At 40.6% G+C, this 10,631-nt stretch overlaps 1 long non-coding RNA gene across 1 annotated transcript; it reads left to right on the top strand.

Annotated features, from left to right (window-relative positions):
* The first annotated feature begins 1,350 nt into the window (after window positions 1-1,350).
* LOC125173822 (uncharacterized) lies at window positions 1,351-10,083 on the top strand. Its single transcript, XR_007155161.1, has 4 exons — window positions 1,351-1,429; window positions 4,673-4,859; window positions 8,614-9,033; window positions 9,924-10,083. It is a non-coding gene; the product is annotated as an uncharacterized LOC125173822 (long non-coding RNA).
* Window positions 10,084-10,631: the final 548 nt, after the last annotated feature.

Raw genomic sequence — 10,631 nt, 5'->3', positions numbered from 1 at the left:
TGAGGCCTTTGTATCTTGCCTTTCTCACCCCTCACTTTTCTACAGAGTTCTAGAAGGACAAATTGACACTCTGGTCCTTTGGGATCACCACTCTGCATCCCCCCTGTATAGGAGAATGTCAGAGGCTAAATATCCCTTTTAGGGTATCCTGGCTTAAAGTTTCCTTACAGACAGGGAGCTCCTCTAAAACCATAAGAACAGCCAAGAGAACAGCCATCAGGGAAAATTTATCTGAGCTTCTCACATCTGAGCCTTTACTCTGATTTCCATCCAATTAGATCTCTCTAGTTCCCAATTCAGCTTTCCCACAATTCTAAGCTTTAGATTTTTAACCTGTAGATACGTCTCAGAATTGTACTGTCAATCCCTTTTACTCATCCTTTTGGGATCTGCTGACAAAACTTACTTCCAGGTTATGGATTCAACAAGACCTCTGATATTACAATCTATATAATGATCCAGCACCTTCCAGACTTTCTTTGTAGTCAGTCATTGGGCTTGATAGAAGTAAAAACAACAGCAACAAGTAAAGACGAGTTGAAGGATGAAGTGCATTCAGCCCGTGTACTCAGTGAACAATGCCCCTCCTTTAGGACCCAGGCTTTTATTTTCATCTCCTTGTTACTGGTTTCTATGGAACACAACTAAATATTTGGGGACTGGCAAACCTAGGCTCCTATCTGCTGCATCTGGACCATAATTTGGGGGTATTTAACCACTATCTAGTGTTGAAATTTCTAACCCAGCACTAGGGCCTTTAGCAGGATGAAGCCAAGGAAATAAAACTGATCCAATTATGAGCTCAGATAGTTAGAGGAACCATAACGATGGTTGGAAATCTAAGTAACAGCTCCATCTAGTTATTATCTGGATCCAAATAAATATCAAAGAAATTAGGAAACCAAGAAGAAAACTAAGCAGAAAGTGAGGAGTAAAGAGAGGCAACCAACTGGATGTCAGCTACTGGTATAGGGATTCATTACATTTTCTCATTTAACTTGCACAAAAACTCTAAGTAGAGAAAGGGGCTGGGGGGCAGACACTTCTTGAACACTGTAGTCATCAGTTTTTGCAGTAATACTAACCAATACCAAGATCTTAGTTGTTTTTAACAACAAACCATATATTTCTTGCTCTTGAGTCTACAGGTCAATCCTGACTCTGTTAGGCTCTACTGGGTTCAGCTAGGCTTGGATGGACTCCATATGCCTCGTTATTTTGGGAGACTAACTGGGATATGCCTTTTATTGTGGTGGGAAGAATCTCAAGGAGTAAGCAGAATGACATGAGGTCATAAAACGTTTCTGCTGGAAACTATCACTTCCACACACATTCTACCATCCAGAGCAAGTCTGTGCCCTAGTCAAGCCATTCATCAATGGAGTGAGGATGTTACACTTGGCGTGCACAATCACGTGGCAATGAGTTGGTAAGTATTATTCTTATCAGGGGTAGAATATTGTTGGAGGCAATAATACAGTCTTTCCCAAGCCCTCACTTCTGTGTCGAGTACTTTTTTTATAATTTCTCTTTGCTACACTAGGTTTAAGAGGTAGGAAGTATATCTGATTTTATAGGTAAGGACTTTGAGGGATTAAGTAATTTTCCCAAGACTGGCAAGTATTGGATCAGGAATTTAAACCCAATCTGTCTGATTCTCAAACCCATGTTCTATAATGCCCCTGATTTCGAATCCGAGAGACCACCAAGGAGCCAATACCGATGCAAGTGCACGAGGGTTTATTTGCAAGCTCGAGCTTGGGCCCAAGTATACCTGACACAGCGGAGCAGGGACTTGGACCCCTAGGTTAAGAGGCATAGCAGTTTTACGGGGGCCAGTGGCCAATGAGATTGTAACACACACAGAAAGTTGCACATTCATGTCAGTCCACACGCAGGTGGCCAATTGAATTACAATTTACCCTATAGTAACTGTTTGAACTAGCCTATCACTCTGGTCAGAATTGGCGAGCAAGTTTGGCGGGCAAAAGGTGGGGTTTACATTCTTTGGTGGTTAGGGGTTCCGCATTCCTAAATGAGCCAGTTTCCAGTAAGGGTGTGCTCAGAGGCTTGACTAGGGTGGGGGAGTGTCTTAAGCAATAAGTAGGTCATGTGGGGGTTATACAGGAGATGGTGGGTGTAGCAAAAAATGGAGTTAGTCTTGCTCTGCTTGTCCAGGGGTAGGGGATTTTTGTTAAATTCCTTGGGTCCCACACTTCACAATACTGTTGTCTAGAAGGACTACATGCCTAAGATTTAAAAGAACCTAAGACTACCAAAAAGAAATGTATGCATTAAGCAGACACTGCAAGAATAATTTCTATATAAAGTTAAAATGTAAACCTTATTAAGTATAATGAGTGTAAATATTAGAAAAGATTAGAAACTCTCTTTTATAATGCACCTTTTGGAAGGATGGGGGAGAATGAGGTAATGACTAGAGTCAACCTTAAACAAAACTGTGGAGACAGATTTCTTTCCACATGCTTCTGTCCCTCTCTTTTGTTTCTCACTTTATCAGAGGCTCCTACTACCTGAGCCAGAAGCTGGCTACTCCTAGCTTCCTGTCACAGCCTTCCCTTGCGTCAGCCTTCCCAACATATGTCCCACTTGTAGAATGTCCCTCTTCCCTATACCACATAAAACTCCAGGCCATCAGTGTTCTAATCAGAAGATATATACTATGAAAGATGATCCCTGAGAGAGCAATGTCTAACCCTCAGATAATATGTTTCTTATTTCTAATTTGACCCTGGCTCCCTGGGACCTATTACTAAAGGAGGTCTATCTCAGTGGTGGAACTTTCTGATAACTCCACAATTTATATGCATGGAAAATTATTCAATTTTTATGGAAGGGGCAAAAGCCCTCCTTCCTTCTCATCATAGTCTATTGTCAAGTGGACTTTATGCCTTGTTGAAAATAGAGGCGTAGTTGCCAGATGGGATGGTTCTTTACCTTTTTTCCATGAAATACTTCTTATTTGGGAAAAAAAAAAGTTTTCTGGTCTGTTAACTTGGGGAGAAGCCACTCTATGCATATTGATTATAAGGAACAAAACCAGAGAGGATTATATTTGTAAGTCTTTCTAAAATATCTTCACTAGCCACTAGCCCTCTACTCCACTGAAGCAGAGAGTCTTAGGATCTAAAGGAGGTAGGAGGAAAAGAGAAAAGAGAATGTGATGGCAGTGCTTGCCTTCATCTTTCTCTATTTCACCTGAATATAGGTTTTAGAGCCAGTAAATTGTGAAATCAGGTTCCTTGTAATTAAAAATAGAGACAGAGTAATCCACAATATTCTTACTGTCTGCTTGGCACATAGTTGGTGCTCAACATCTGTTGAATGAATGGACGAATGTGTTGGTGAATATGAGGCAAGCATACTTAGAGTTCACTAAGTGAGTATCACTCACTCATATTTAAAGTTCACTAAATATGTTAAGGGATTTTACATTTGTGTTTAGTCACTATTTGAACATTCAGAAATAATGGATATTTACACATTATGAGCTTTATTTTGTGGTTTAAAATGGTATCAGAGCAATCATAAATGGTATTGTCATCCGGATAGGTTTATAATAATTTTTTTAAGTTTATTTATGTATTTTTGAAAGAGAGAGAGAAAGAGCACAAGCAGGGGAGGGGCAGAGAGAGAAGAAAGAGAGAGAATCCCAAGCAGGCTCTGCACTGTCAGCATGGAGCCCAGTGAAGGGCTCAAACTCACTAATAGTGAGATCATGACCTGTGCCAAAGTCAAGAGCCAGACACTTAACGGAAGGAGCCACACAGGTGCCCCTGTAACAAATTTTCTTTAAATGCCACTACCTGTAGGATCGATCCATCATGCCTCTCTTTTACATATTTGCATGTGCATCACCAAAATATTTTTTGTAATATGATAGAATTCTGAATAAATCACCAAGAGAGGAACTACTTTCTTTGTAAAATATGGGAATCATATCTCCACATTTAAAAGGAAACAGTTTAAGAGACCTTTCATTTATGCAGAATACACTCTTGCATACACATACCACAGCATTTTACATCACAGGGAGTATTGCTGTCAAGTGCTGCCTTTTAAAGTCTTGGTCCGCTGGCCTTATGGTATGGCTTGGTGAGAAGGGAATGGGGGTCGATAAGAGGAGAGTGGTGTGGTATAGAGAGGACAAAAGTGAATAAGTGGATCATTGCTAATGTCAGAATTCCAGAGATGCCTGGGATGCCTGGAGCATTCCTGCTGGAGACTGAAATAACATAACAGAGTGACCCCAGCTCTAGAGACTCCTGCTTCATTTATTTTGCACTGAAAACCCCGGTAAAAATGGTCCTTAGCCTCGCTTGAGCACTGACCTATGCTTAAATCGAAAGAAACCAATAACAGTTTTACTTACAATCCCCAATGCCAATATGTCTGAAAAAATATGTTGTGAAGGAAAGGGAGGAGAAAAAAAAGCTTTCATGCGCATAACTTATCTTTGACTGTCACAAAATCAATAGGCTTTACAGAGCCCAGGAAATTCAATAGCTCCGCATTCATAACAAAGATTGGTTTGGGTGATTTGTCTCTCTCTAATAAGGCAGGCTTTGGACCCCAGCATCCCTTCCTTTAAAACTCAAAGGGGGTGGGATTTCTTCATCACAGCCAAGTCCTCTTGCTTGTCTATTGTCAGAATCTTACAATGGTACTGCTTGTCTGGCCAAGCCTTGCTTCCCCCAGGAGAACAGACCTCACATTGGGGCGTGGAGCAACAGATGCCCGGCTTTATACCAGCATTCAGCCTCCCTCGGCCTGCCTGACAGCCTTTTCATGCACCATAGATTCATCTGTTTCAATGAAACCCCAGAGCAAAGCTGCGAGTATTTGTTGGGTTTTTGTTTTTTTGTTTTTTTGGGGGGGGGGGTGGGTGTTGTTGTTGTGTTTTTGCTTTTGTTTTTGTTTTTCCTGGAAACCACTTTATAGAATGTGTCCAGATATTCACTCTGGAAACTAGGCAGAAACATGTGAAAAAGAATTGGAGTGCCCTGACTTGACCCAGCTCTCATCTGAAGAAGCTTGTGGCCAGGCACCCATCAACATGGTTAGTCAAGTGGCAAGATGGAGAACAAGGAAGAATGAAGAGGCTAGCTACAGTAGGTAGAACATCGTGCTTGGGGCTTGCCAGCTCAGGGGCTGGATAGCACCCAACACGGGCCCTTGAACACAGCAGGGAATTGATAGATGTCAACTGAATCATAGTAAAATCTAATATACATTGAATTCCTAACATGTGCCCATCACTTCATATACTGTACGTTAGTCCTAATCTCCATAACATGCCTAAAAACAGATATATAAATACCCTTGTTTAACTAAAAGCAAAAACTGGGATTCAAAGAGATCAAAAAACCAGGGCCAAGGTCACATAGATAATCCCTGTGGAGTCCAGTCAGCATCTATCTGCTCTAAGGCCTGACCCTTTTCATTCCAGAGGATTTCTCTTGGCTACATTGTCAGGCCAAGGTATGAGCAAGAAAAACCCATATGAAATGATATTGTTAGAGAGTTGTGGCATTAGGATACTCCTCGTCAAACTTCAGCCTATATAACTCTATTGGACTTTAAACACTTGGGTTTTAGTTTTGCCTCTGCAACTAACTCACTCCTTTTGCCATGTGGATACGTGAGGTGAGGTATGTGAATAGACATCCTGAACTAGATGGTCTAGAAGTGTAGGACAGCAATAGCAGTTGAGGCAGAATCCAGTCTAGTAAGAGAGGGAAGGGCTGACTGACAGACCAAAGTGGGGATTGAACAGTACCAGTGGGTGGCAGCTGTCTTTCCTTCCCAAAGCTCCCCTAATGGCACCTCTTGAAAAAGCAAGAGATAAACATCAATCAGTCAATAGGAAACTATTGCATGAAGCGCCCGTGTGGCTCAGTTGGTTGAACGTCAGACTCCTGATTTCAGCTCAGGTCATGATCACATGGTAGTGAGATCGAGCCCCACATTGGGCTCTGTGCTGGGCATGGAGCCTGCTTAAGATTCTCTCCCTCTCCCTGTGTTCCTCTGACCCTCCCCCACTTTCTGCTTATGCTCGTGCATGCTCTCTCTCTCTCTCTCTCTGTCTCCAAAAACAAAGAAAAGAAACTATCGCGTGCTCACTCTGTGTTCACCCTTGATTAATCTGTGAGCCACCTGCAATATGGACCAGAGAACTGGAGGCTGGGGCCACAATTGAGACATAAAGAGATGGGAGCCTGGCTGAGAGTGGCAGCAGAGGAAACCTATAAGAGGTCAGAGCTCTAGAGCAACTAGTCCCTCATCCACATTTTCTAGGCAGGAGCCCCTCTCCTGACTTCTCCCGCCTGCATTCAAAAAGTGAGTCAGCACAAAACTGCCAGAGTGGGGAAAAGGTTGGCTCTCTTCCCCAAGATGAGCAGCTGGTAGATGAGCTGAGTAGAGTTTTAAGAGAGAAGAAGAAACCAATGCACCGAGTCTTGAAAACAGCTGTTGGTTACTCAAAACATGATGAGTGAAAGATCATGTAGCCATCAAATACCAGAGTCAACCTGTTCCCCCACATGTTCACAAACCTCAGGGGTTAAGCATGGACATAAGCAAGGAAAAATGAAGACTCGTGTTTGTTAAGGCCGTCAACACTTACGTGTTGTATGTGTTAGGACTGAATTTGCTGTGACAGAAAATTAAAATCAAAATGGCCGACGTAAGGTAGAAATATATTTATTTGATGTGCACACACATGGTCTGAAGGTGGTAGGCAGGGCTAGTAGGGCAGTGTCAGGGATTCATAAGGAACCTAGGCAGGCTCCTTCTTTCATGTTGTCTCACCATCCCATCTTCAGCCTGTGACATCTATCTAATGGTCCAAGACAAAAACTCAAGCTCTAGTCACAGCTGAATTCCAACCAGCAAAAGGAGGAAGGAACAAACATAGACAATCCATATTTTTCCTTCAGTTCACTTCTCAAAAGTCTCACATGACACTTCTTATATTCCATAGGCCAAAATCCATGGCTTAATCTAGCTGTGAGGGAGATTGTTGGCCATGATCCCAGCTAAATTTGTCTGTTCTATCATTATGGAAGAAAGGGAGTCTGCATACTAGGAGCCAATTTGCAGTATCTGTCACACAGCCTTGATCAAAAATAATGCCAAAGCTTCTTCACCACAATGCCTAGAAGAGGCCGCAGAAGAGGCCGCTGACACTTTCCTATTTTATCTAGAAGTCTGATATGCAGACTGAAGATATTGGTCATCAGGTCACACAAATACACTGCCATCCCACCAATGGAATTTACTCTGTGAGGTAGCAAATAAATATCCAAGGAAAAGAGAAGGGGGAGAAGTGGAAAAGAGAGATGGCAGAGAAGAGGAAAAAAGAAAGAAAGCCAGAAAGAATAAGTACAAAGAGGAGAATAGTAGTAAAATTTGGCAATTGACTAGATTTGGGAATTTCAGAACTACAAGTAATCTGACATGGATGCATAGAGAACCCTGGAGATCAGTCCTTGGTGTATCTCTAACACACACATGTGCACACGCATGTAACACTCACATTCTTGCATTTCCACAGCTAAAATCTGTTAATTGATGGTATAGGTATGTATCTGGGACTTGGTCACAGCTAAATTGTATTTCCTAAGTACTATCATTTCATAAAAGATGATTTACATAAGTGCAACCTTTTTTTTTAACGTTTATTTATTTTTTTGAGATAAACACAGAGCACAACTGGGGGAGGGGTAGAGAGAGAGGGAGACAGAATCCAAAGCCAGCTCCAGGCTCTGAGTTGTCAGCACAGCTGATGTGGGACTCAAACTCAGGAACCAAGAGATTATGACCTGAACTGAAGTGGGACACCTAATCAACTGAGTCACCCAGATGCCTCAGGGCAACCTTCTTAGTAGCATATTACTCCTTCAGGTAACATTTATAAAATATATATTATATGTGAATTCCTTTGGGATGCAGAGGAACAGGTGTTTCTCTCCTTTTTCCTCTGCTGCTGAAGGTAGTGGAGGGAAACAAAATTATTAGACACTTGCTTTGGGATTTGGGCGTTCGTGACAGCCCTCTCACAGGCCTAGTGAACCATGCAATCAGGCTGCCAGTTAACTTGTCGCTATGTAAATGAAAACTGAATTTTTTCAGAGAAGCAAACTCTACAAAGTGGGTAAATTGGTCTTCAATGAATATGATTCAAAGTTCTCATTAAATGGGAAGCTCAGAAAATTTTGGATTGCATTATAAAACAGAGCCAATGAGAAAGCCTCATATCTTTTAGGAAAGAGTAAATTTAGTTGTTTAATTATAAATGCTGATGACTGAGGGGAAAAATAGGTTTCTTTTGCCTGGAAACAAATGCCAAATCTTAGTGAACTAATTTAAAAATTGCCAATACAAGAAAAATAGGAACGAAGGTAATGTTTACCAATATTCAATTTGTTTCTCTCCATTTCTGTCTCCTTACAGTTAAACTGAGCCATTTGACGACTAGTTTTGCTTGAAAAACTGTGTACAGAAATGACTTATTACTACTTCCAGTCTAAGGCAATAAAAAGCCAGTGGTTGTTTCTCTAATTTCTCTTTCTTCCTCTCTTATGACTGAAGAAGACTCTGCTACAAGATGGTGAAGCTTCTGTCCACCAGGCTTCCTGAGCAACTATGGAGCAGCATGTCAGTGGACCAATGTCAACCATGTAGCATGAATGATAAATCAACTTGTTTTTTGAGCTTCTAGATGGGATCGTATTTTACCCCAGCACAATTTAGCTAATCCTGACTAAACTAAGGAGTAAGCAACTAAATATCTTAGAGAGAGCCAAACTCTAAAATTAAAAATGAAACGGAGACAAAAACCTCACAATCTCAGATTCTCAATAGCTCTCTAAGCAGGAATTTGCTTTAATCAGCTAAGGTTCTTGCTGAAATGTTCTCTCTAGCCTCAAAACCAGCTCTGTTTTGTCTAACTGCCAACATGTTTCTCAATTCTGTAGCTCCGTGTTACTTGTTGGTCAACCAAGTCTACAGGTAAATGGTTTTTGTTTATTCATTTTTATTGAGCTATTTCACTACTAAGTTGAGTAAGGTTTCAATATGTATAAGTTCCCCTCCCAGATGTCTGATTTGTAAGTTATCTGATAGTCAGGAGATTTAACCTCCTCAAGCCAAATCTTTGATAGAGGAAATTGTCATGAATTGGGATATGTTTCATAGATTCTGCCGAATTACAAAATGCATGGTAAGCATGTGTTGGAAAACCCTCAATTATGACCAAACTACAAAATGTTAACAAGACAAATTAGGGACTCAGAGTGATACAGAATTGGTTGCTTGAAATAAATGAGTTGATGGAGCCTATGTCAAGTCGCTGATAGAAGGCCTTTACAGGGATTTGCCTGAGGCACCTTAGTGTCACTGTCAGCACCTGAGGGCGTGCCCTAGTTTCCTCTGCTTCTCAGAGCCCAGGGAATGGAAACTACCGGTTGGAGAGCAGTAACACTTATTGAACATCTATAGTGTGCCAACTGCTACATTCTATATTTTCTAAAGTAGATTTCCACTTTACAGATAAGACAACTGAGGCTAAAGGTAGTTAAGTAACTCAAGCAGCATGGTCAGGAGTCAACCTGGATCCAGGCCTTTCTATGATACTATGTGGCAACATTGGCAAGCATATAAATGAGTCCACATAACTGTACTCATCTTGACGGAAATCTTTTTGCTGACAGGTGTTAATAAAAATTGATGTTTATTTTTTAACCAAAATTAACTTTTTATTAAAATCATCAGAAAATGAGACATTCTTCATATCTAAATTTTCTTAATGTCCAGAGCTTACATTGTAAGGGTCGCATTTGGAAATATTTTACTGAAATACTGACAAAATATGCTCCTCACTTCCTTTTCTCCCCCTCCAGGTTTATTGAGAGATGATTACAACATAACATTGTATAAATGTAAGGTGAAAACCCATTTTGGAATGGAAGAAGCAATATGGTGGTTCCAAGAGGCAAGATTTATCAATATTAAATTCATGCTGTGCAATCAATAGGAAGGAGGAAGAACATGAAAAGTTACAATATGAGAAAAACACTGACACCATGCTGGTGAGGACTCAGTTCAGTGGAAAATATTTCTTTGTTCTACTCTCTATGCAGATTTTGCTCTTAAAAAAAAACACATATTAAAATTTGTCTAGATTTTTTGCCTTTGTTTTAAAAAATATGTAAGAAAAGAGCACAGACAAGGAATTGAAGGCACAGTGCTTTCTTTCTTCTCATTCATTTTTATATGTTAGAATTTAGAAACAATAGTTTTGTTTTCCTGTTAAGCACATTCCTGATAAATAATCTTTCTGGTCATTGCAAATGCCCCTTCTTGGATTTATTTTATTTATTTACTCAGAGTTGAATGTCGCTAACTATTTGAGTGTTCTTTAGGCAAAGCCAACTGGTATACCTTCTCTGCATGGACTATAAGCTTCCCCAAATTTTTATCTCCTCAGCTCTACAAGACAAAGGGGGCACTAACAGGGTATTGAGGAGGTTTGTTCCTTCAGGGTAAGAGAAGACTCTTCAATTTACTCTAAATGCTATACAAATACTATCATTTTCCACATGTATTAT

Source organism: Prionailurus viverrinus, chromosome C1 (genome assembly GCF_022837055.1).
Source record: "Prionailurus viverrinus isolate Anna chromosome C1, UM_Priviv_1.0, whole genome shotgun sequence".
Taxonomy (NCBI): domain Eukaryota; kingdom Metazoa; phylum Chordata; class Mammalia; order Carnivora; family Felidae; genus Prionailurus; species Prionailurus viverrinus.
The sequence above is the reverse complement of the archived record's forward strand: the minus strand, read 5'-3'. Positions and strand labels throughout refer to the sequence as shown.